Below are 24,396 nucleotides of genomic sequence, written 5' to 3'. Positions count from 1 at the left end.
GGGTGACAGAGGTCGTCATGGTGAAGGGGGTCGTCATGGTGAGTGGTTGTCATGGAGATTGTGAATGTGGTGGTGATGTAGCTGAGTGGGTGGGGACCCTTGTGGATGGGGCTCACCTGGTCTGAAGAGACTATTATGCTCATATTCTACCTGCAGCTGCTTTTTTTCTTCCTCTGTGGAATTTCGTGCTGGAGTCTGTTTATCGCTTGTTTTCCTCCAAGTGGCTGCTACACGGAGAAAAAGGAATTCAACATCATAAGACAAAGCCATAGTCGCTTGTCAAAAAAGGCGGGGTCAGTGCTCATTTTTGCTGTTTTTTTCTTACTTTGATTGAGGTTTGTGCTTCATCAAAAAGCTTTCTGCTGGTGTTGATATCTCTCATTGACAAAGTATTAACATTTATGTTTCGCGGATTTATTCATTGATCCATAATTACGCTAAATTGTGCTCACCCTCAAGGCTTCGCAGCTTATTTTCATTAACTTTGACTGCATTTAGACTGGAAGAGAAAGCAGTTCTTAACCCTTTATGCAAATACACGGCTGTAAAAGCATCTGAGGGTTCTTACGGGAGGAAAAGGTAGCGATTTTACCAAAGAGATTTTAAAATCTGACCTCTTTTGACTGTTTAAATCCGAACCAGTATCATGAGAAAGTGACAGCGAAATCTTAAACATGTTTGAAATGATTTTCAGCTTTCGTCGTGCTGGAAATCTCCTTATTTGCATTAAATAGCACAGAGAGGAGGAAGTGTGTGCTTGTGTGTGTGAGTTGCCATTAAGGAGAGTTGGGTAGCTCATTAGCAGGCCAGGAGAGAGCAGGTACTTTACATGTAACCCCCCCCCACCCCTCCGAGGTTGCTATCTGGGCTGATATTTCTATTTCACACACACACACACCTACACACACACACACACAGACACACACACACACATTTTCTCTGCTCCTTTCCAGCCTTTATCTTAGTGGTGATCAGTATATTTCCCCCTTCATTTTGCAGCTTCTTTCATGTGCTAATAATTGCCCAAAACACTGACACGGATACCGTACAAGTTTGTGTATCTGGCCAGTTTTTATGGCCTGAGGGGTCTGCGCTCTTACATGCCAGCAAGCAAGTGATAATTTGAATATCTAAATGCACAAAGCACTTACTGTATGCAACCGTGTAATGCAACAAACCACCCTTGGCTGTGAATCATTATCAACACATACAAACTCGAACTGTAAAATATTCTCTCATCCTCGTAGTTCATCTCGTTCTGCTGCTTAGTCATCGAGATCTGTTTAGTGAGTGAAAACAGACCTGGGCTCTTGAGTTGGTTGAAAGACTGTGTGTGAATTTTAGAAATCTAACAAAAAAGTGATTTATTACGAAAAAAAAAAGGGTTACTATCAAAGGAGGAAAAAAAATAGATGTTCCCAATTCAATTTGTTTGGTTTGATGTGATCAGCGGTAATTCAATCTGGTTTTCTTGCTGAATGCTTGGTCATCCTTCCCCGTCTCCAAGAGGCCGCGAGGTGCCGGCCGTGTTAGCCGGGCTGTGGTTTCTCTCAGCACCGAATAATGTGAGGGTACAGCAGTATTCTCACACACGGACCTGGTTCTTAAGTTTCATATAGGAGCACTAGCCACTGACTACTGTGACTGTGTGTGAGCTGGCCAGTCAGAGGTAAGAGTCTGTTATCCATATGCTGTGCATGAGTAGGGGCACTTGGGTGTGGCATTCACTGAGAAAACCCTAAGACACAGCAGCGTGTGTGTGTCCATGCTGTGAAATACACAGAGATTTAATCAGTTGAATTTTTCAGCTCGAATCATGTTTGGTTACGAGTGTATATGTACACACACACACACACACACACACACACACACAGACACGCACACACGTTTTATATATATATTTATATATATATATATACACACATAATCCTAGTGGTTTTTGGTATGAATTTCATATGGTGTGTGTTAATAAAATAATCCATAGTGAATTTGTCAAGTGGCTCAAGGGTCATATCTTTTGGTTCATTTTAATCTAGAAAAAAATACAACAGATCAAAAAAGTCTTAACACAATTACATACTTTGATAAGTTATATATATCATGAGAGGGTTTTTTTTTATATATATATATTTCCAGATTTCATTAGTCATTAGTTTTCAGTACAGACAGCACATTAGATTCCTAGAATGATTTTTGAATTACTAAATAAATGAATGAACTGTTGTTTTCTACATGTATGACTTTATATTATCCAATAATGCAGAAAAAAATACTTTTCATATGACGATCATATTTTTACATTTTATACACAGAAATGAGTGTTGTGTTGGAGAAGGAAATGACAAACAGCATTGCAGGTTCATCTTGAGTGTATTTGGAAGTGATTTTGACAAGAAATCTTGTTGTCAGTGAAAATCAGATTTTAATGTATAAATTCACATTTATTCTCAGACAGTAGTTAAATGCCTCTGCACTGCTCTCTACAGGTGAACCACCTCATCAAGGAGTTGGGAGTTTTAGCTAAACCTAAAAATACAATTCTTGAATAAAAACTGAAGCAAAAAAAAAAAAAAAAAAAAAAAAAAAAAAACCTCATTGCCCACTTGCAGGCTTTTTCCTGAGCTTTCAGCTGCATCTTACGGTCTTTCACTAAAAGCTAATTAGTGGACCTTCAGCCAAGATTTTTTGTCAAACTACCACTTCCTCTTTTCAAACTCAGTATGCCTCAGTATTAACAGAAAGGAAATTACCAATATGATTGTATTTTTTCTTTTTGCTTCATTTCCATCACAGTGTAGAATGTAGAAGAGATTGTGGTGGAAACGTATTGTCACATTTCTTTAAGAAAGAAAATACCATTGTATGTCAGAATCCGGGTGTCTCTCCTCGGGTGAGCTTTGAATATTCAGTCCATCAGCTGCACAATGTGAAACGTTATTTATGTACTGTGGAAATGACAACTAATCCAAATAATGAGAAGATCATTTCCTTACCATTAAACTCATTCTTGTCTTTAGCCATGCACTCCACTGTCACAAGACCATTTCACTGATGATCATGCATACAAAGCCTGGAGGAACTTCCTGAATTTACTTTTTGCATAGTGCGGTGGAAATGACGAGGGTTCTTACAAAGAAAGACCAAATAAGATAAATGTATGGTATTTTACTAAAAATACTCCAAAATACATCTATTTGTCACATTTTAAATTTTTATTACATCAGCTTTTATTACATCAGCATTTAATTCTACAGTATACACTTCCAGTTGTTCAGAGTCTGACCCCCAGAGACAAAGGCTACATAGCAAAACTCGTACATACAAAAGTGACTGGGCTTTTATTTTAAAAAAGAAGTTAATTCCAGATAAGTATGGCAACAAAATGAAAAGTGAAAAATGTTTTTTCCGCTACAGCTGTGGGTGGCAGACGCAAGGGGAACAGCAGTGTGATGCTTAATGTAGCCTTTAATACTATTTTACCAGCCTGCTGCATTAAATACTTGCAAGTGAAATGACTGTAAAAGTGCAATAAAACAACAAACAAGAAATGATGCATTTACTGTTCAAATGGCAAATAATTACCCTTTACCAGTAACTTAATGCACACATCAGACAGATGTGTCACTTGGGCATACGTGTGTGTGTGTGTGTGTGTGTGTGTGTGTGTGTGTGTGTGTGTGTGTGTGTGTGTTTTCATGCGTGTGTGTGCCACTTAGAGGACGTTGAAATCCTTTGTTCTCCATCACAGAGTAGATAAAAAGACAGTTACCAACAAATTTAATTAGATTTTTAATGAGTGTTCCACCACATCTGGACTCTGACTTTTGTTAAGCAAATTGCTTTAGTGAACACTGAAACATGTTGTAAAATTGTTTAAATGCCAGTTTAACTGTAGTGTTAATAATTACAAATGTGACTTCATTTGCACCCTTTTATTTGATTTAATTACATATCATTTGAAAACTTGCTTAACAAAACTATTAAGCAAAGCATATCAGCTTAATTAATTATTACACAATTAATCTAGTCTTATAATTGAAAAATAAAATTCCAACAATGTAGCTGTTAAAATGTGAATCAAAGTTATTCATGCTGAAGACTTTAAGACTTCAGTGCATTTTTTACGTGACAAATGAAAATAGTATATATCAAATAAATATGTAAAATAAATAAAGTCGAAGGCAAAGACATATTTTTCTTTTTGCAGTGATAGATGCCTCAGTTAGAGTAAAATCCCCCAAACGGCAACGTACTCTGGTGCTAGGAAGGATGTTATGTATGTGGTGCGTGTGTGTAGAGAATGAGAGCGAAAGTGTCCATGCATGCACACCACATACGTGTGCATGTGTGTGTGTGTGTGTGTGTGTGTGTGTGTGTGTGTGTGTGTGTGTGTTTACGCTTGTGCATGTGTGTATTAAGGTTGTCAAAAGTATCAGTACTTGAATGCTTTTTTCAATACCACATGTTTGAAACAACACATTCTCTGTCGGTTATATATTCGATCTACAATCACATTTTGAACACAAGGCTGCACAGAGGGAAGAAAATCAACCTGTTATTATTACAAATAATATTACAAATTGGTGTGTGTTCAGTGACTTTTTGTGCAGTTAGTTAATTAAAAAAATAGAATCGAGTATCATTTTTTTAATAGTCAATCTGGTCTTGTGACATCATTAGTGTATATATATATATTTTAATTAGTTGGACAGATGTCTGTAAATGTTGGTCCAACAGAATCCTGATCTTGTGACCTTTTCTGTTTTCACGGCAGTGCTGCTCTTTCCTCCCGCCCCGTACAAACACAGCAGTTATGCAGGACTGAACAAGAAGCCAAATAGGATTTTTGTCACACACACACGCACACGCACACATTTTCACCATCACACACTCTTGTTTAAAGGTAGTAGTTCACTGTTTTTAAGATTTATGTCTGTCTGTGCTGCTTTAAGATTTACATCAAGTCTGCGCAATCAGAAAATACAGACGGCTAAGTTGGCAAGTTGGCTCGACTCAAACACCTACAGTCAGCACAAAGTAACCCAGACCGGCCTGGTTCAGACCAGTACAACTTATCATACAGTTTGATTGCCCTTCTGTGCCTCTATACTGCTATACTAAAACATTTCTCAGTTTCCTATCTTGTATAATGGTGTAATCAGTAGAAGCAGCCTGGTCCAGTATGCTTCTGGCCCACCAATATCTGACTGGACCTGGTAGCATCCTTCATCCCCTGTTAAAGCACCTCTGTCTGCCTCTTCTCCCTCCCTTTTTAAAGAGCATAAACTGGCCAAGCCAAGCCAAGTGGACTTTGACGCCTCATGCGTCCTCATCAGGCCTGTGTTAAAACAACCACCAGCTTGCTATGCTGTTGTAATGGTACCATTACCAGCCATCAATAATGCACAGGGGGTAAGTACATGTAGCCATACTGCCCCTCGGGACAAATAGAACGGATGTGAGAGCTGTTTCCTCCCCGATGGCCGTGCAAAACGAGGGGTTTTAAGGGTGCCTGTTTGTTTATCCTAACACCTAACCCCTTGGCGAAAAACACACACACTCACATATGTGTGAATATACACACGCGGGCACAGAGCTGTGGCATTATTACAGCGTGTAGTGATGCACACATGCATGGATGGAAAACACACATCAGATATTATCACAGCACGGTGCACAAATGCACACAGAGTACACAAAGTAGCTGAGAAGGAACAGGCGGAGGAAAGACACCACATGCTCTCACATGCATGCATGCGTCGAGCATCACACACACATCACATGATCACATGGTCTGTGAGTGGGAGTCTTTGTGTGCTCTGTGCTGTAAGCATATAGGAGTGGAGGGTGAGTGTGTATGGGTGTGTATGTGTGTTGGAATTCCTGGAGAAGAGGGAGGCTGCAACAAGGTAGACTGTTGATGCTGCATGTTTTTTAGCCAGACATTGTGAGAATGTGTGTGTGTGTGTGTGTGTGTGTGTGCACGCAAGAGAGAGAGTGCTACTCCTACAATGTTCCCATCCAGACAGAGCTACGCATCCGTGTGGGAGGGGTTATGAGAACAATGATGGGTTCTCGTCTCTCCCTCCTCGCAAACGGTGTGTTTGAGTGCATGGGAGCGCATGTGTGATGACTGTGTGTATTTGTGTGTATGTGCGAGTGTGCGCGTGTATGTGTGTGTGTGCATGTGTGTGAAAAGCCATGGACTCTCACGTGTAGCTGTGGAACTGAAAGGTAAGCCCTTTTCTCTTTCTTTGTCTTTGTGTTGCTGGATTCCTTTAGTGATTGACAGTGTTTGATCATGACATGGATGTATTTAAATTTCCAACATTAGATTTCTTCATCTACTGGTTCTTTCTGCTTGGATATTTGAGTTCAAACTATTAAAGCAATGGATGTTAACTGTACGCTCATATTTCTTTGTTCCCGTCTCCAGACTTACTGTTAGCGCCCGCTAACCTTCCTCTACTTTGAGCACTTAGGTACTTAGTGTGGCTAAGCGGGTTTGAATACATTAAAGAGCTTATTGGCTCATAGTAACTCCATCATCCACACCTACCATTTGTCATGTGTCAGTTTGATGTGTGTGTATATTGGCTGTGGGCTGCGACAAACCCTCAGAGATAACATACCCTCAGTCCCAATTTGTCAAAACGGTTTACGACAGGGTTCCCTGAGGATACACCCTCCATTTTTCATTGTCTTCCCACGCTCAGCTCTCTCACACACACATAGAAGTGCACAAATGTAGAATCAAATGTAGTGCTTATGTATGCATCCTACAAAGCAGCGGCAGCATTTCCATATCAAAGATTGTCTCCCACCAAAGGAGCTGTAATGGGCGGTAAACTTTCCATTATAATTTGTTGCAGGCTAATATTAGCTCCTGGGTGTGTGTTGGATGACATCTGAGGGACAGAGAGGGAGAACAGGAAACGGAGGGGGGGGGGGGGGACAGACATTAGAAAGAGCGGAGGGTGAAAGGTAAAGGGTCGTGGAGATAAGGTGAGCGCATGAAAATGAAGGAAAAGGACAGCGATATGAAAGAAATAGAGCACAAAGGAGTCAAGATGATGGAGAAAGGAGGAGGAGGAGAAGAGAGTCGAGAGAGTCAGTGTGGAGTATTTTCACACGCCTGGTTGCTCCCTGCCGACAGCCCCCCGCCCCCCACCCCCAATCCAAACCAAAACACACACACACCCACAGACTGCAACTCTGTCCTCCCTCCCCCCAGCCCGGGTGTATGGACGGCAGGCAGGCGTAGCGGCCCTTTGTTTGACATATAGCTGCACACAAAGGCATCCGGACCTGAAATAGCGCTGGAGTGCAGAGGCACGGCGCACTCACACTCTCATCAGGACCACTTCTGATTGGCTTAAACTGGGCTTCATGCTGATGCTGGAGAAAACTACGACCGTCAAACAATGCTTTTGGTTGAATAGCGAAATTGTCAATAATGTGTCTGATTAGAAAGAGAGTTTATAGACTCTATTGACATTACTTATGATAATGGTGCTGTACAAGACCTTTGTTTCTCCTCTGACAAAAGACGTAGTATTGACTCTAGACAGCACACCAGCTCACTTCTGACCGCTCCTCCTGAGGCGATGTGACTTGACTGTCGCCGGGATTCTTGTAGAGACACAGAATGAATCGTTAGGCTGAATGCACAGTTTTCAGCAATCAATTTTTTGTTTCCAATTTTGTATGCAGAAACCAGAGCCGGAGCGACTCCTGAGGGCAGCGAAAATAAGGTTTGATATGTATAGATTCAGAGTAAATGCAGCATTTTGGGCTTAATAGAGGGCAGTTTGCAGACCCAGACAATAAAGAAAGTTATATTTTGTGCAGGATTTTGTTAAAATGAGACCAGAATAATAACCTGACACTAATGTGATTGATGCACTCGTGTGTTTTTTTGTTTTTTTTTTATCAAATCGATCAAAGGTTAAATGCTGGGTGCATTGCTAGGACCTGAGTGCACCAGCAGTTACTCACACTGAAATAAAAGAAATGATAAACCCTCACTTATGCCTCAGGGACCAGAACTGTGTAAAGTCTCCTGACACCTTTTATGAAAGATTAACCCCACTGTGACAGAGCAGCCATCTTTGTTTATTGCCAGGAGACACCTCTTTCTCACAGGAAATTGAACAAGAGACAAAGAAACAGACTGATAGACAAAGAGCGAGAGAAATATGGCAAGAGAAGAATATCATCCCTTTTTTTTTTTTTTTTTACATCTACAGTAAAGGCTTCTTCCATATTTCAGGGGGATCTTTTCAATGAGATGACAAGCTTTCTGCAGGAATCTGTGGTAAATGGATTTCACACCATACTCCTCGCAACAGGGGATTTAGGGCGCTGGCGGGCAAGAGAGCAATATCTGCCACCGGAATGTCAGCAGTTTCCAATCCACCATTTGAACTGCAAAACACTGTGGAAAACACTGTACAAGACAGTTCACGGCATTAGCCCTGCTTGGCATCATGGAATCCCAAAAAAAAAAAGAAAAAAAAACCCTCTGCATCTGAAAAATTTGAAATAAAAACAGCATGCTGGTATTTTAACCTGATAAAACTGGAAATAAAACTAAAAAAGGCCGACATGGTTTAAGTGTGCGGGTATATACGATGTGTAAGGCAATTCTATTTATAAAAGCTCAAGTCTTTGTGAACATGAGGAAGCCCAATCTTGCATTTTTCAATATGGAAGTTATTACCACAGCGCCTAATCCCACACACTGTGCTTAGCTACTTAGAGAGGAAAAAATGTGCGCGTTGGGGGGAAGGGGGAGAGGTGAGGCTTTAATTCCAGCTGAGGATGGCAGGTATGTTAAAACCAGATAAAACCAGACATTAATTGAGTGACAGAGTTTGCTAGTGGGTTTTATCAGAGGGTGTATGTGCGCAGAAAGAGCGGATTTATGTGTGTGGTCTTGCACTCCTCCTCTTCTTCTCTGTCTCTTCGTCTGCCTTTCTCTGCTGGTTTTCGCCATGTTTGGTCGAGCTGTGCGTCTCGTGGGAGGCTGGAGGCTCGAGGGTGAGGAGAGGTGAACCAGGTGCACGATTACATCGAGAACATCAGCATAAATGGCTGTCTGAAAAGCCTCTTGATCCCAACACAAACTTGAAATCAGAGGGCTTTGAAAAACCACTCGGGGGCTTAAGAAGGCCCTTGTTTGTCATGTTTCTAAAGACTTGAATGATTTCTGTCGAAATGTTCAGATTCTAACACAGTTCAAATCACCTCAGAAAGGAAGAACAAAAATCTATCTTTCCAGCTATTCTTCATCGAAGACCGTGAGTGATGCCCAGATCGCGAAGTAACTAGTTTGGGAGTCAATACTCGAATGTTCCTGTCACATCAAAGTGATGCGGTTGAAAGCTAATGCACTGTGTTATTCAAGGCCTGTGTGTGTGTGTGTGCCAGTGAGCAGCCCCTGTGTGGTGCTTTTAGCAGAGCTGTGAGGCCACATTTGCTTTCTTTTGAGGAGCAGACTGAGGTAATTTTGACCAGACCCTCGGCGCTCATTTTTCTATTCCAATCTCTTTTTTAGGCTGCCCTAATTCCATATCCTCATTTCTCGTGGAGGAGGTGAGCGATTGTTGTAACACAAAGTACACACTTCTCCGAAGATACATTCGAACGTAATGCACCTCAACGTGCTGCATAATAGGCTTTATTATATTTCATGGACTGAATATAGCTGGATGACTTTCAGTAGGTGGGTCAGTTCACCTAAATAATGAACAGACATATTCTCTCACTTAACTGGATTTGCTCAGGTTTGCGATATCAGGACGGAAGGAGGAAGGAAGTACTTGGATAACATGGATAATCCCGTTTTGTTTTAAGAATGACAAGGTACTTTTTATTTGTTTTGAATGCTCTGAAAAACCACAAACTAAATTCCACTCACTCCCTATGGATCCTGGTAGAAGCAGAATTCTCTCAAACTAAAACCAAAACCGTGTGCGTGAGTGCAGAGCACCATGTGCAAGTGAGCAGACATCTTTCATGTGGAATTTGGCTCTTTAATTGTTTTAGTAACATGGAAGCACTTTCAGCTATTAGGATATATAGAAATTTTGTGTGTGTGCTTGGTAATGTGTAAAACCTCTGTAAACTGTTTCAACTGATCCCTGCGTATGTGTGTAAATGCAATTATTAGTGTGTGTGTGTGTGTGAGCAGTCAGATGATCTGTGTATGACTGGGACAACAGCACATTTCACTATGTCTGACTGTTAGGCTGGAAACGTCAAAGACATGTAAATATGTTGCTACGTCTGTCAAGCTTTCCGTTTTTGCACTGTATATATAAAGTTTACAGTGTGGCAGATTTACTATTGAAATTCATCATTAGCTAATGCTAATGCTTACACTTGTGGAGTCAGCTGAGGAGTGTGTGCCCAGCTGACGTTTCGATGTGAGGCATTTTAAAATGAGAACCATGTAAAAGGATCTGAAATATGTTCTTGATGGCTGCATATATGATATAATGCTAAAAGACTGAGGCTAAAGCTACATGTCCCTGGCATAACATTATCATCATCCTCACCAGTCAAGTCCTCATGTGTTTGCTATTTTAGCTTTTTTGAAAACTACAAAAAAAAAGACATCTCCCTTCAAATGTTTGAGATATGGAGCGTCGCTCCTCTTCCAGCCTCATTCACACCACATCAACATGAAGTGAAATGCAAAGTTTGACAGGCCTGCTGGTGCTAGTTACACTCGCTAAGCTATGATTGGACAGTTGCTGTTCGGACGTGGGGTAAGCGAAGGCTCAGTGGTATGATTGTGGCAGTTCTTGCGTATTGATGAGTTCAGTTATTGCAGCTTATTTACAGACATCTTGGATGTTTTATTATGCTTTATTTGCTGAACAATAATGATTAACTTTTATTTTCTGAGTTCTCACCTATTGGTTCTCAAACTGCTGGCTGCCATTGTATTAAAGGAATGAGAGATGTTTCTATTTTCATCCTCAGTTTTATCTAATTTTCACTATTATTACAAAGTGAGATTTATTCTCATCATATTTTACATTAATTTTCTATCCCTGTTTTTATGTTCATTCTGTCTTTTTTATTCTTTTCTGTAAAGCACTTTGAGCTGCAATTATTATTATTATAATTAAGATTACTATTATTATTGCTATTATTATTATTATTATTAGTAGTAGTAGTAGTAGTATTAATTGCCTCGGAAGACTTTAAACAACCCACAGGGATCTTTTTTTGTGATGCAACAAGAAAAGAAACACGACATAAGACATATTTGAAACGTAAAACAACAGGACAGAACGTATCGGCATTAAGATTATATAGCAAAGAAATCAATGCAGTGACAGTACAGTCAGGGTATGAATACATAAAATGCCAGATAAAGTGTGGTGGTGTGTATGTGGTGGTCTGTGTCGTGTCGGGCCAGAGATGATTGTTACAGAGAATGCAAATAATTCTGAAAATAGTTTTAAAAAGAACATTATTAACGTTTATCTGCATATTTCAGCCTCCCTCCATGAATATTTCTGTCTTCAGTTGAACTTTGGCTCTGATGACAAACCGTCATCACCCATTCTCTCCCCTGTTTTGGAAGCTGTGCCTTTACACAGAATGTCATTTTGAAGCAAAATCCTTAATATGCAACTCATTTTATTGTCTGGTGTGTTTATCGTAGAAGAATGAACAGAAGAAAATAATTTGGAACGATAAGGTGCCGAGGAATTATTCTCTTCATTTTCAGTTAAGGATTTTTTTGATATCCAAATAGTTTTAAGGAGATTTGTGTTGTAGAACTTCAGAAATGCATCCTGCCTTCGCTTTGTCAAGAATTCTGAACAAATTCTGCACTTCAGATGCAATTAAGGCCTCAGTCAAACTCAAACTTACCTCTTAAGGTTGCCATTACGCACTAATATTAAAGGACATGTGCCTTCAGTTACGTCCTGATATATCTTGAATAAAACCCCCACTGAGCCCATCCTGTGTGGATTTATCTCCTCCTGACACCTCAAGTGCTACTGATAACTGTCTCATCTCAAAGGCAAAACGTTCAGATTCCATTTAGTCTCCTTTCATGTTTAAATCAATAGTCGCACGCTCGTCCGCTATTACACCCCAACAACCTCTGCTTCCATTGGTCCAGAGGCAGCGGCTGCTTTCCACTGCGCCAATCAATGCTGATAATCATAGTTGGGATATAGACGGGGAGCTGCGGGCCGTATGGCTGCATGATTAATGAGCTTATTACCAACGCAGAGTGGACCTCATCACAGCTGCACCGCCTGGGAGAGAGACACAGTCAACAGGCAGCAGGCTCAGATGGGCTATAGGGACAATACACACACACACACACACACACACGCACACACACACACACACACACCTATACCCACAAAAAATGAATGTGCAAGCAACCACAAGCATATACTGTACGTGCAAAATCACAAACATATGCATCAAATGCCCGTATGTATTCACTGGCAACACTGAATTAATAAAAGCTGCAATGTGTGTGTGTGTCAGTGTGTGTGTGTGTGTGTGTGTGTGTGAGGAGTCACAGTCCATCCTGTGAAACACACACCACTGACCCTTTATTATTTTTCTTAAAGGAAAACAAATTAATTACTTTGACATTTGCTGTCTTGCAGGTCGGCCGTCAGCTTTTATTTGGAGAGCAGATAGTTTTCTACCTGCAGGCCTGGAATCAGCTGAGAGGTAAGGAATTACTGCAAATTAAAGTGTTTACTGCCTCTCTGCTGCCTGTTTACTTCAGCGGTGTGCAGAAGAAGGTCAGCTTCATTTAGGTTTGATTGCACTGATTTGATGGGACTGAAATTTGTTTGTTCTTCAGTTTCCTGAAGGCTTTCCAGGAGCCCTGGCACATTTTAACCAAGCATGTTTCTAACTTAAAGATATGTAATTGCATGTTATTTATTTTAAGAAAAAAAAAAAAAGCACGACGTGGACGAATTCATTTGAATTTACTGACCTAACATCAAGCCACATTTCTATATATTTAACAATTTAAGATTCATGAAGTAATTAGATTTTGTGCATTTTTCAGAAAACTACACAGTTGCTGTCCTTGGTTTTTGCCAAGCAGGTCAAGGTCGCTCTCTCCATCTCGCCCTGTTTATTGGAAACATAAAACTCTGTTTGTTCTTTTCAGTACTGAGTAGGATAGTGTGCGGAAGCAGTGGCATGACTTCTCGTCCCGGCAACTCATATGACTCATCAGAAATAAGGCATGAAAGCTATTTAAGGGTTACTCTGACATTTGGAATTGTCCCATTATTATTAATAAGTAACAGTAACAAACCACCTTAAGGAGACTGAAGGAGACTGAACTGTTTAAAGTCTGACGGAGAGAAAAATGCTGACTGGAATCAAAATGTCAAGGAAATTTAATTCATTAAAAATGACTTTGCTCTGTGTTTTCCTGCTGATTTCCTGCAAATTTTCCTCATAATTTCCCACAAAGAAGCAGGTATGTAATTGATAGATCTTAGTCAATTTCCTGCAGGCTGTGTAATTTGAAAATGTGATTAGGAAAAGGGAAATGTAAAATTTTTCCATTGGTACTGTCGGTAAGTACTGTACTCTCTCATCATAGGGTTTAGAAGAACAGAACCTAATATGCTAATATTCAGTTAAACACACAAACCATAAAAGTTTCCAGTGAATTAAATTACGATGACAACGGCTGCTTCTGCACTCCATCAACCTGTGCTCGTCCATTTTTTCCATCTAACCAAGAGTGGTTTCCAACTCTAATGAGACAAAATCACTCTGTGCTTGGTTTGCAGGTACCAACTGAAAGTGATTGTGACAAGAGGTCTAAAGTAAAGACTGCAAACCACTGTAACTCACTTCAGTCAATCAATCAATCATAGTGATTGGGTACTTACCAACAGTAAAACAGAACACTGTCCCCTACACAAGTTACATAGTCCTGTACAGGGAATGTCCCAAGAAGTAACAGCTACACAGACATAACAAATGAGCTAAAACCCACTGCTTGATGTAGTATTTCTGATAAGCCTTTTCAGACAAAAAAAAAAAATCTTGATTTTCTCATTGACTTCCATTCATTCTGAGCATTTCATAGCAAACACAAATTACTTTCCTGGTGAGTTTTCTGCTGTCAACTGTATCATGTAAATGATGCAAGCGTGTATCTGAATATGTTCTGCAGATTTACTGTACTGTTTTCCCGAGTTGTGACCTACATAGTACAGTGGCCCCTCTCTTTCGGACATGCAGTGCTCACCCATATAGTATGAAAATTGAGTTTTCCAACCAGCTGAGGTGCGAAGTCCAAACATGTCGGGCCATCCTCTGGTGTGGCTGCGTGCAGGCGGCACAGAGGACGTCTCTGGAAATCAGTCTGTCCATTCAGCAAATCCTGCCCCACTGGAACTCTCCCTCCTTTCTCTTTTTTCTAACTTACACACAAAACCACACACACACACACAAACACACACAGTCCCTCAGGAGCTTGGCAGACATCCTACTCAGTTAAGTCGAGGGATTGAGCAAACTGTCGGCCACACTGCACAGCTCTCAAGGAATGCCATAGCAACCTCTTCTTTCCTGTAAATAATCCTGTGCTTTCACTCTTATCCTTAAAAGTTCTTACTTTATTGGCAAAATCTCCTCTAAATATACAACAAACTTGTTCATAAAGACTAAGAGATAAAGCTCTTGTGTCTGAGAATGTTTTAATTAGTTTCGAGTTCTGGGTAGGATTCAATCTGATAATCCTGCCTCTACTTGTGCGCACCTGCTTAGTAGCCATGAGTCACTGTATTCAATTTGCATTTGCACCCTTTGAAGTATTTAGCAAATTACATAATTGCATAAATGCACCAATATAATTTTAGTTACGCAACTCACACATGCAGCTCCTTGTGGGATTAATCATTTAATCACTATCTGACTTCATTTTTCTTCCATCATTTTCACATTAGGATTAATATAACAAGAGCTCTCTCCTTCACCTGACTCAATCAACTAAGCTATATTTCAGTCTTATTACAGATCTTATCATTTAATGTGGCCTGGAAATGACTCCAGCCATGGCGCAGCCTAAAGGTAGTTACCTCCAATTTAAATTATTCTGCGGGAAGGATTATAAAAGTGACACACATTTTGGGACGCAGAGCCGCCGAGTTCACATGGAAGCTAATTAGGAAAAGCTACAATTTAATAGGTGCCGGTAATTCGGCACCACTGGCTCTGCAGACGACAACTCAATTTGGGGTCCGTACACACACACACACACACACACAGAAAAATGTGATGCTCGGTAGCACCACCTGCGACGGAGGAGAGATGATGGTGCGGCCCTGCAGAGCGCGGTTTTGCACTGTCAGTCAGAGCGAGATATAACAAGCCTTCTATGTGTGTGTGTGTGTGTGTGTGTGTGTGTGTGTGTGTGCATGGAGTGATTGTCTCCCCCTCTTCTCTCCATTTATATCCATCTTAACCTTTCCCCATTCTCTCTCCACCCCTTCATCTGTCTCATAGCTGTCTTGCTTCTTGCATCCCCCTGTCCTCCTTTCTCTCTCTCTCTCTTCCTGTCTGTCTGTCTGTCTGTGGATGCCAGCTGGTTCAGTGCTGCTGCAGTGTGCCACGCCTGCCAAACATCCAGTCTAAAAGGCGAACCAGTCTACAGTCACCACTTCTCTCTCTCTCTCTCTCTCTCTCTCTCTCTCTCTCTCTCTTTTCCTCCCTCTGCAGCTGCAATACAATAGCTCCCCCATCATGAAATTATCAGAGACTCCACGGCCTTGCCTCGCCATTAAGTGACACGTCACTTTGTAATATTCTTGAAGGCACAGGTGGCAGTGATGGTGCTGTGCTCTCACAGGGCTTCAAACACAGACATCCTGAAACGGGAAGAAATCGTAGACAGGAAGATTTAAATGAGAATGCAGGAAATACACAAAGAGGATGGATCAGTGATCAAAACTAACGATATGTTCGTCAGTTTCTCAGTACTTTTTCACTTCTCTACACTGTCTGTGGCACCAGCACCAAGCTGATTGTTGCTGAAAATATATATCTGTAAAAACATGTCACAATGTATTGTTTCAGTAAATGGTAAAAAAGTAGTTCTTAATAGTAACTTAGTTACATTATGGTCATGTGCATATACAGTATAAATTCACTGCATGACCTATAGAGACTATTGCAGTAGATTAATTCACATTTGATGCTCGAATGAGTGTTTAAGAGAGAGTATGTGGGACTGAGTCAAAATTAACTGCAGTGTGTGTTCATGGTAATGAGGGGCCATGTCAGCCAGTGTGGCTCATTTACGTGTTTTTGGACAACAGTGGAGCTCAATGGCACAGAGGAATAACATATATCAGGCTTTGATAGACACACAATACTCGTTAGTAGGATCAACTCACTGCTGGTTTTCAGGACATTTGTTTCCAATGCGAAAAATATAGAACATCATCCTTGAAGGCAAGGTTTTGTGTGTGCGCAGGAGCGTACATGCACCTATAGTTCTTATGTGTGTGTGCTCCTCAGTGCATCTGTAGCTTCCTCTAAGCCACAGAGACTTTGATAGCAGCCCATGCAGAGCGACAGACACAGACCAGTGGCTTCTTCTAATGAGCAGACTGTTGTTGGTCTGCCATGGGGACCCTGCTTCAAGGCTGGCACACCCTACAAGATTTTATGAACTAATTAAGCACTAAAAGTTTCCTTCTTAGACAAGAAAGTCAAGCTTTACACGGAGCTCAAAGAAAACTACTCTGAGGAACAAAAAAGCTTTTTTCATCCCTATCTTTCATTTGCATTCAGATACAGTCTGGTAATGGCTGAGGCTGGTTCACATTTGGACTGTCGACCAGCCCAGAAAGAAACAATCTCCTATTTATAGGCATTAATTATTCTTCCTGCTGCTCTGCCACCGTCCTGATGGACCTAGAGATACTGTCATCTTCACTTTGGAAAGTAAATGTGGATCGTTCCCATGCTGATTTACAGATATTCAGTCTGGAGACACACAGCCTGGAGAATGACGAGTCAATATGCAGTTGTTTGCTCAAACTTTCAAAGTGTCAGCATAAAACTAGTGACTTTGCTTTGTATGCATACAGTATGTATCATTCAAGGGCTGCAACAACTATTCTTTTAGTCAATTAATGTGCAGATTAATTTCTCACTATACAAAATGTCAGAAAATAGTGATAAATGCCCGTCGTAATTCCAAAACCAGAGTACCATTATTGGTACTTTTGCATGACACAAAACAACAACAACAACAACAAATCAGTTATCAGAAAAAATCTGGGATTTTCAATCAAACGTTGAAGTCTTAAAGTCAACATTTTCTCATGCTGGTGAGCCAGTTTGTGCATATTTATTCAAATGTCACAATTTCAAATTCACCTGCCTGTTTTTAGTAACAATCTGTTACATTTTTGTCAGATAATGTAAATTCTTTGCCTGGAAAACAGTAGATTGACAAGATAATCCCACTCAAGAGCCTGCTACTATCACCACCACCTACATCGTAATATTATCATTGTATTATGCATTATTATCAAATATATGGAAGAATATTACCGCTGCAGCAGTTCAGTTACATTTTGGTTTTGGGTGGTTTTCTAGGTTTAGTTTAGGTTTTAGTGTATCTGTAATTTGTTTTATCTCACCAACTCTCAACATATTCGAGTTACAATTGGTGAAAATTCAGAAGAACAGTGCTGGCTGAGTGTATGGTCCACAATTTCTTAGTATGGTGACAAAAAAGTGTTGTTTATTTTTCTAAAAACAAGGAAATATTCAGATCTTTTACTTAGTAAGCAAAATACCAAAATGAGGTACAAAAAGTTACAAGTAAAGATTAATTGGTGCATTAACAATAGCAGCAAAATCACGATCAGTGTACTTAAAGTAAATAAGAGTGTTATGCAAACAGTCCATGTGATTGTTACGCTGTTATGCATTATATTATTGGATTATTGGTGCTGATGCACAATGTTGAAGTAGCATTTTATTGTCTGCATTATATACTGTTGAATAGTTTGATTTGTAACAATGAATCATATTGTACAGGCTGATTATATGTTAAATAAAGTAGTTAAGCACACAGTAGCTGTACTTAGCTGTATTCCACAGTTTAAAAACAAGAAGAGATTTCAGCTTGTTTATCCAAATCATTTGTATAATTAGACTTCTATCCTATTAAATCATGCCTGTCATGAAGTCAGCTTTTGCATTTGCCAGGTTACACAACCTGTGAAATTTTAGCAAATGCAACTCAGCCAATCTCCAAATCGTTCATATAGCTGTGACTTTACGATGACCGCTACTCTAACTGCACGGCATCTTTCAAACGTCTATCAGCGGAGCTCTTTCTCCCCTCGCTCTGGGGATCCAGAGAGATGTTGGATTGGCAGGCCGGGCTGCTGTCAGCATCATCTCTGTCACCTGTCCTGCTCGGCAGCCAGCTGCTCCTCCTGTGATAAGACTTGAGTTTATTCTGGGGCTGAAAATACTCGACTCAATCTGGCTGTCCGCCGATCACGGAGCCCCTCTCTCTGTCTCCTCACAAACTGCCCATATTCCTCGCTGTCAGTCAGTCAGTCAGTCAGTCAGTCAGGCCCAAAGCTGAACGAGCTTGTTTGTAAATCTCTTTTGTGTGTGTGTGTGTGTGTGTGTGTTTTTTTTAAATTTATTTATTTTTTTCTCAGCGGCTGTGAAATAGCTTCAATTTTCCTGCAAGTCTGCTGAAGAATAAGCTGCATGTGATGGAAATTTCAGTCAGAATTAATTCACAAGACAAACTTAAAATAGGAAAACATCTGCTCTGGCAATGAAAAGAGCCTATAATGGTGGCAAACTTAAATCAAAAGACTATGATTTTATAGAGCATACATTAAATTTATATATTTATTAAAAAGAATGTAACTTAATGAATGACTTGACTGAATGCAGCAGATCTGTCGCTCTCCTCATTTCTCAGAAGTGTCAGCCAACTTCATCTCCTCATTTTCCTCCTCCTCCTTACAAAATGAATGATGTTAAATCAATGATGCCAATGTCAGGCGCCGTCTGAATGACTGATCTAAATAAAATAGGCAAGGCTCCATTAGGAAACAAAAAGCTTGCTTTTATCCAGCAGCAGGCAGACTCTATTTCTCTCCCCGTCTGTTTCTTTCCCACCCTCTCTGTGTAGTGCAGAGTAAGCACAGCTGTCTGAAAGCAGCGTGAAGGATGGACGGCTCTAACAGGAGGGGGGAGAGGTGGGGAGACATGGACCCGGGGGATAGCAATGTTAACTGGGTGTGGTATGGCCAGTTTTGTTTTGTTTTGTTTTTTTATTTGGCTGCACTCAGAGAAGCTGTGGCCAAGCTGCAGCGCTGCCACTGAGCATCTGGCTGTTGGCCATGAAGTCAAAACCCTGTTGAAAAGAACTGAGCCAGCTACACTGATTTTTCTACCTTTTACTTTTTGAGGGAAAGTTGAGGGGGGGGGGGATCCCCCTATAGAACACACAGTCTGCAGTCAAGGTGCTAAAAGGTCCCACTCTTACAGGATAATTCTGATTTGATGCAATTCAGCAGAGGTGGAAGAAATATTCAGATGCTTTACAGCAAAGACAAAGTAAAATTACTCAACTGCAAGTAGTTCATCAGTATTAACAGCAAAATGCACTTCAAGTATTAACAGTGAAGTATTAGGTATTATATTATCGCATTCTGATTAGAGATGTATCACTGTATACTCAGTATTTTGAGTTGTAGCCAGTCCATGTAAAGCTAATTTTAACTACATTTTATGTTGGTGACTAGTTAAATCTATAACAGTATGTTGCATTTATATAATATCTGATAATATGTTTTGTATGTTTAACCTTTATCTCCAAGCTAACTAGCAATTGTAGCTGTCGAGTAAATGCGGTGGTGTGAAAAATAATAAGTATGTTTCCCTCAGAAACATAGTCGAGTAGAAGTATATGTAACAACCCTGTCTCCTAGAAAGTATAGGTACAACTAATTTCATTGGTATTTACGTTGTGCTGACAAATGTAATTGCTGCCTGGACTATGTTCAAAGTCATTTGTGTGAGTGACTGAAACACTGCATCTGCATACTGTGCTGAGCCGCAGGCAGGTAGTCGGGTGGATGGAGGTCTGGACACCAGAATCCAGACTGTGGTCGTCTAAAGCACTTTGGTTAAAGTTAGAGAAAGATCATTCTTCCTGCTGACTGAGTTAAAACAGATGATCTTTCCTGAACATTAACCAACTGCTGTCAGTGCCTAAACATAAGCAGAAAAAGTTGAATAATGCAGTGGTCACTATGAGTGGACAGTACAGTGCAGGTTTGCCTATTTCGGTGCAAATCAAATGAAATACATTGTCAGTGAACACATGTTCAGTATCAACATTTTTTTGACTTGCAGGTGCCGTATCAACATTTCCTCACTATGTTAATACAAAACATAATTCAGTCAGCAGTATGTTTCCCTCAAAACGTATAAGTGTAGCCATTAAGTAAATGTTCTTCCACCACTGCAACTTGGGTCTTATTTTTGGATATAATTTCTACCAGTAATGGTTACATTGTATGAACAAAAATGCTGAAATCCGGCCACATGGGGATGTTACAACAACGTAATTCAACAGCAGCACATATGGAAGTAAAAAAAGGCCATCAGGATTTGAATCTTTAAATAAACTACTCCTCTCTATTGAAGGTGCTTAGATTGATTATTTTTGTATCTAAAAATTCAAGTTGAGTCAAAAAATCAAGTGGCCTCCATTGAAATGGTGAATTCAGACACCAAAATTCGAGATGACAAATTCATCAGAAACAGAATTTCTGATAGATAATAAACAAGCTTGGACAATATTTGACATTACAAAAAAGAACAATTTCAAGGAAAAAAAAAAAAAATTCAATCGCAAATATTCTGTTGAGATTTATTGAGGTTAAAATGTTTAAGCAAACTGTCTAAATGCAGTGGTATCTAAGTTTCAATATAATCCACAGGTCCTATAGGTCGGGGTTCAAACTTAGAATTCAGTACTCAGTCTATTACAAAAATTCAAATTATTATCTTTCTTTAATTCCACAGACAAAAACATGAGCAGTCAGACATTTGGGAAGCTGCGAAAAGGCAACAGCTTATTCAGTTGATCTTCACCATTTTATTTAAAGGTAAAGCAGAGCACGCTAGAAATGTCAGTAACAAATCCTTATTGTACAAACTGTGGAAGTTGGTTGCTTGTACGATTCAAATCCTTTTGGCCTTCCTTTGCTTCCATACCTGTCCTGTGGGCTGCATGGTAGTGATGTTTCCATGTTCCCAGATCTTAGGGATGACTTCAGTGAGTACCATGTTAACATAACTGATACACACGATGGTCGAAACCACAAAATTAAGACCTAAGTTGCAGTGCAGCAGAATTAAGTGGTCTGCTCAAGGGCATCCTGTCCTGCCAATGTTTATTGTCAAGTGCCAAAAATTGTCTCGACTCAGTTCAACTGGGAATGTTTTCCTTTATGGAAAAAAAAATGGAGTCCGTGTTGACGACCTTCAATAAGGCCGTTTAGTGTGCAGCAGGTTTAATGTTCTGAATGTCATACAGAGCTGTAGTGGAGTAGGTTAGACTGGTATGAGACATTTGATTTTGACTTTCAGAGCCTCTTTCTCAAAGTCAAATCAAATTTGTTTAAAGAGTATTCGACAGAACACAATAAACTGCATACAGAGGACACTGCAAGACAACAATTTTTAGAAATATTGCTTAAAAAAAACACAAGGGCACAAAATGTTCTCGTTCCAGCTGCCACACTTGAATGGAAAAACTGAACAGTGAATTCCATATTTCACTGAAAGAGGTGCAGATCCTCTGCTACAGAAAGACACAAAAAACAAAACCAAAAAATAGATACCATCTGGATGGGCTGCATGTTCATTGTGTGCAAAAATAAATAAATAAAAATGATCCATTTTTGTAACTTCATTCAGACAAAAGACATAATGCCAGCATTAAAAACATGAGAAAAGAAAGAGAAACGTCATTCAGATGCAGTCAAACAAAGACTGGGGACAAGACGTACACATAGCACTGTGCAACACTGGGACACGTATAGTTTAAGTGCAAAATATATACCTGAGTTATTTATTCCGTATGTCGTCCTTTTTGCAGTGAGTGCATAAGATAAGCATCATCGTCTCCTCTGGAATACATTGTTCCTCACTTCCTCTGTTAAATGAATTCACTCAGTGTTACGCCTATATTGTCTTGTTTCCGGGGGAATCATCGTTCCAAAGGTGTCTGCTAAGCAAAATATTGTGATTAAGGGAACGAAGATGAAACCAGCAGGAGAGCTGTCAGGCCTGTCAGACAGAGAGAGACGAGAGCACTGCAGTCAGACAGACAGACAGACAGACAGACAGACAGACAGACAGACAGCTGGGCGTGATCCAGCAGACAGGGAGACTGGATAAGATGAGGATGACGTAGGTTTGGAGGGACCGTATGTAGTAACACAGCATGCATGTGAAAATGTAGCCTGAATGCGGAGTAATGTCAGCGTTGCTCTTTGCCCTGATGCTGTGGGACTGCAAGAGAAGGAGTGGATTTAAATGTTTTTGGTGACTCAAATTAGCTTCTTTTTAACACAGTTGGCTGCGCTTCCAAAATGCAGCACGTACTGTATGCACAAACCATTTGATGCAAAGTGCTTTTCTATAAAGAAATTACACTCAGTTCCAACAAGGCAGAAGAAATAAATCCAAATTAGATGACCAAAGCAGAAAATTCATGTTAAATACACAATCCTTCATTCAAACTGCTTCCTGCTCTCAGAATTCTCCTGGTTATGGCACTTAATTTAGGGTTAAACAACTAAAAGACTCTATAAAGACAGTGAGGGACAGTGAGAACTTTAGCTCCAGGTGAGACAATAACATGTTATCCAGGATGTCCAGTTATCAATCCATAACATTAAAGACTGATAGACAGGATAGCAGTTTATAAGGAAAGGTTGTGAGGATTAGTTATCAGAGTGGAATCACACATTCTTTCATTTCATTGACCTCCACACCCTTATTTTCCGCCTCTCTGCAGCACATTAAAGGCGCTGACGCTGAAAAATGGCATTACACATACATCAGGATGAATGGGAATCACTCTTGTATGTTGTGATTTGTTTAAATCTTGCTGTTGGTATTGAAGGCATTGCCATCCTTGACTTTATTATCCAAGAGAATCAACAAGTGGATGAAGAAAAAATATGCTTCTCTAACAAAATCTGGAAGGCTGGACAAGGGTCTTTATGAGAACTCTGCTTATGGTGACGCTGAGTTCAGTCAGATGACCAATAAGAAAGTATTATAAACTGCAATTAACATATCATATGTAGGCTGCAGATTTAATGCAAGCAGCTGAAGACAAGGACAAACCTTACTGACGAAAAAAAAAAAAGGAATAAGGAAGAATTTTAGGACTTGTTGGAGCATCAAACACAATGGAAATCAATGAAAGCCTTTAAATAAGCCATCGGCCAAAATGCTGCAAGCTCACATTCTTGACTGCTTTCGCCTTTTCAGAAACTGGGATGCACTTCTTCAAACAACTCGCTTTAACTGAGCCTCTCTGTTTCTATTCCCCGAAACACCACACACACACACACACACACACACACACACACACACACACAGCTCCAGCTCATAATCCCTCAGGCTAGTTTTGATTGTTAGTTAAATCTTTGTGCTCCTTCCCCCAGAAAAAAAAAACTCTGAAACCTTTGGCTCTGAAATGAGCTAAATTGTGAGGCGAGTGGCTGGGTGGGTTTTCTTTTCCCCCCACATTCTGCACCTCTTTTCCTCCTTCCTCGCTGAAGTGTTTCTATCCATTATGCGCAGTGACATTCTTTGTCTGAAGGACACGGCGTTCGGCAAAGAGCTTCCGCTGGGCCGGCCCAGCCGTTTAATTGAAACCGTAAAAGAACTTTCTTTTGGCACAAAAGCCCTTATGTGGGCTTTGTCGCAATTAGATTGACCAGAAAGGCCAGCGAACCTGATAAAAAGGGATTAGGAGAAATGTATTGCTGGGATATTATGTTGAGTGTGACACGGCAGCTTGTGAAGGAATTAGCAACCCGTCCTGGATTGGTCAGGCAGAAGGACAAATGCATGATTAATGGAGTGGTCAAAGGCTACGCTTAAAACCCAATTTCACAACAAGAGCTGCGGAACATTGCGAACAGTGGTCCATCTCAGTGGTACAGTAAACTACCTGACTCACCTGTAGTCCCAACAGCTGGCGGTCATTTGAAGTTGCCCACTGTGAGGAAACAGGAAATGTTTGAAATGCTTTTAGATATTCAGCTCTTTGTTTCCTCGTTA

The 24,396-nt window shown here is 40.3% G+C and overlaps 1 long non-coding RNA gene across 1 annotated transcript in view; it reads left to right on the top strand.

Moving 5' to 3' along the window:
• LOC143324478 (uncharacterized) overlaps nucleotides 1-24,396 on the top strand; it is a 28,740-nt gene that overhangs the window by 1,633 nt on the left and 2,711 nt on the right. The window contains exon 2 of the long non-coding RNA XR_013077467.1: nucleotides 12,657-12,723. This is a non-coding gene — a long non-coding RNA (uncharacterized LOC143324478). The remainder of the gene's footprint in view (nucleotides 1-12,656; nucleotides 12,724-24,396) is intronic.

Source organism: Chaetodon auriga, chromosome 8 (genome assembly GCF_051107435.1).
Source record: "Chaetodon auriga isolate fChaAug3 chromosome 8, fChaAug3.hap1, whole genome shotgun sequence".
Classification (NCBI taxonomy): Eukaryota; Metazoa; Chordata; class Actinopteri; order Chaetodontiformes; family Chaetodontidae; genus Chaetodon; species Chaetodon auriga.
This window is presented reverse-complemented; position numbering and strand designations above follow the sequence as displayed.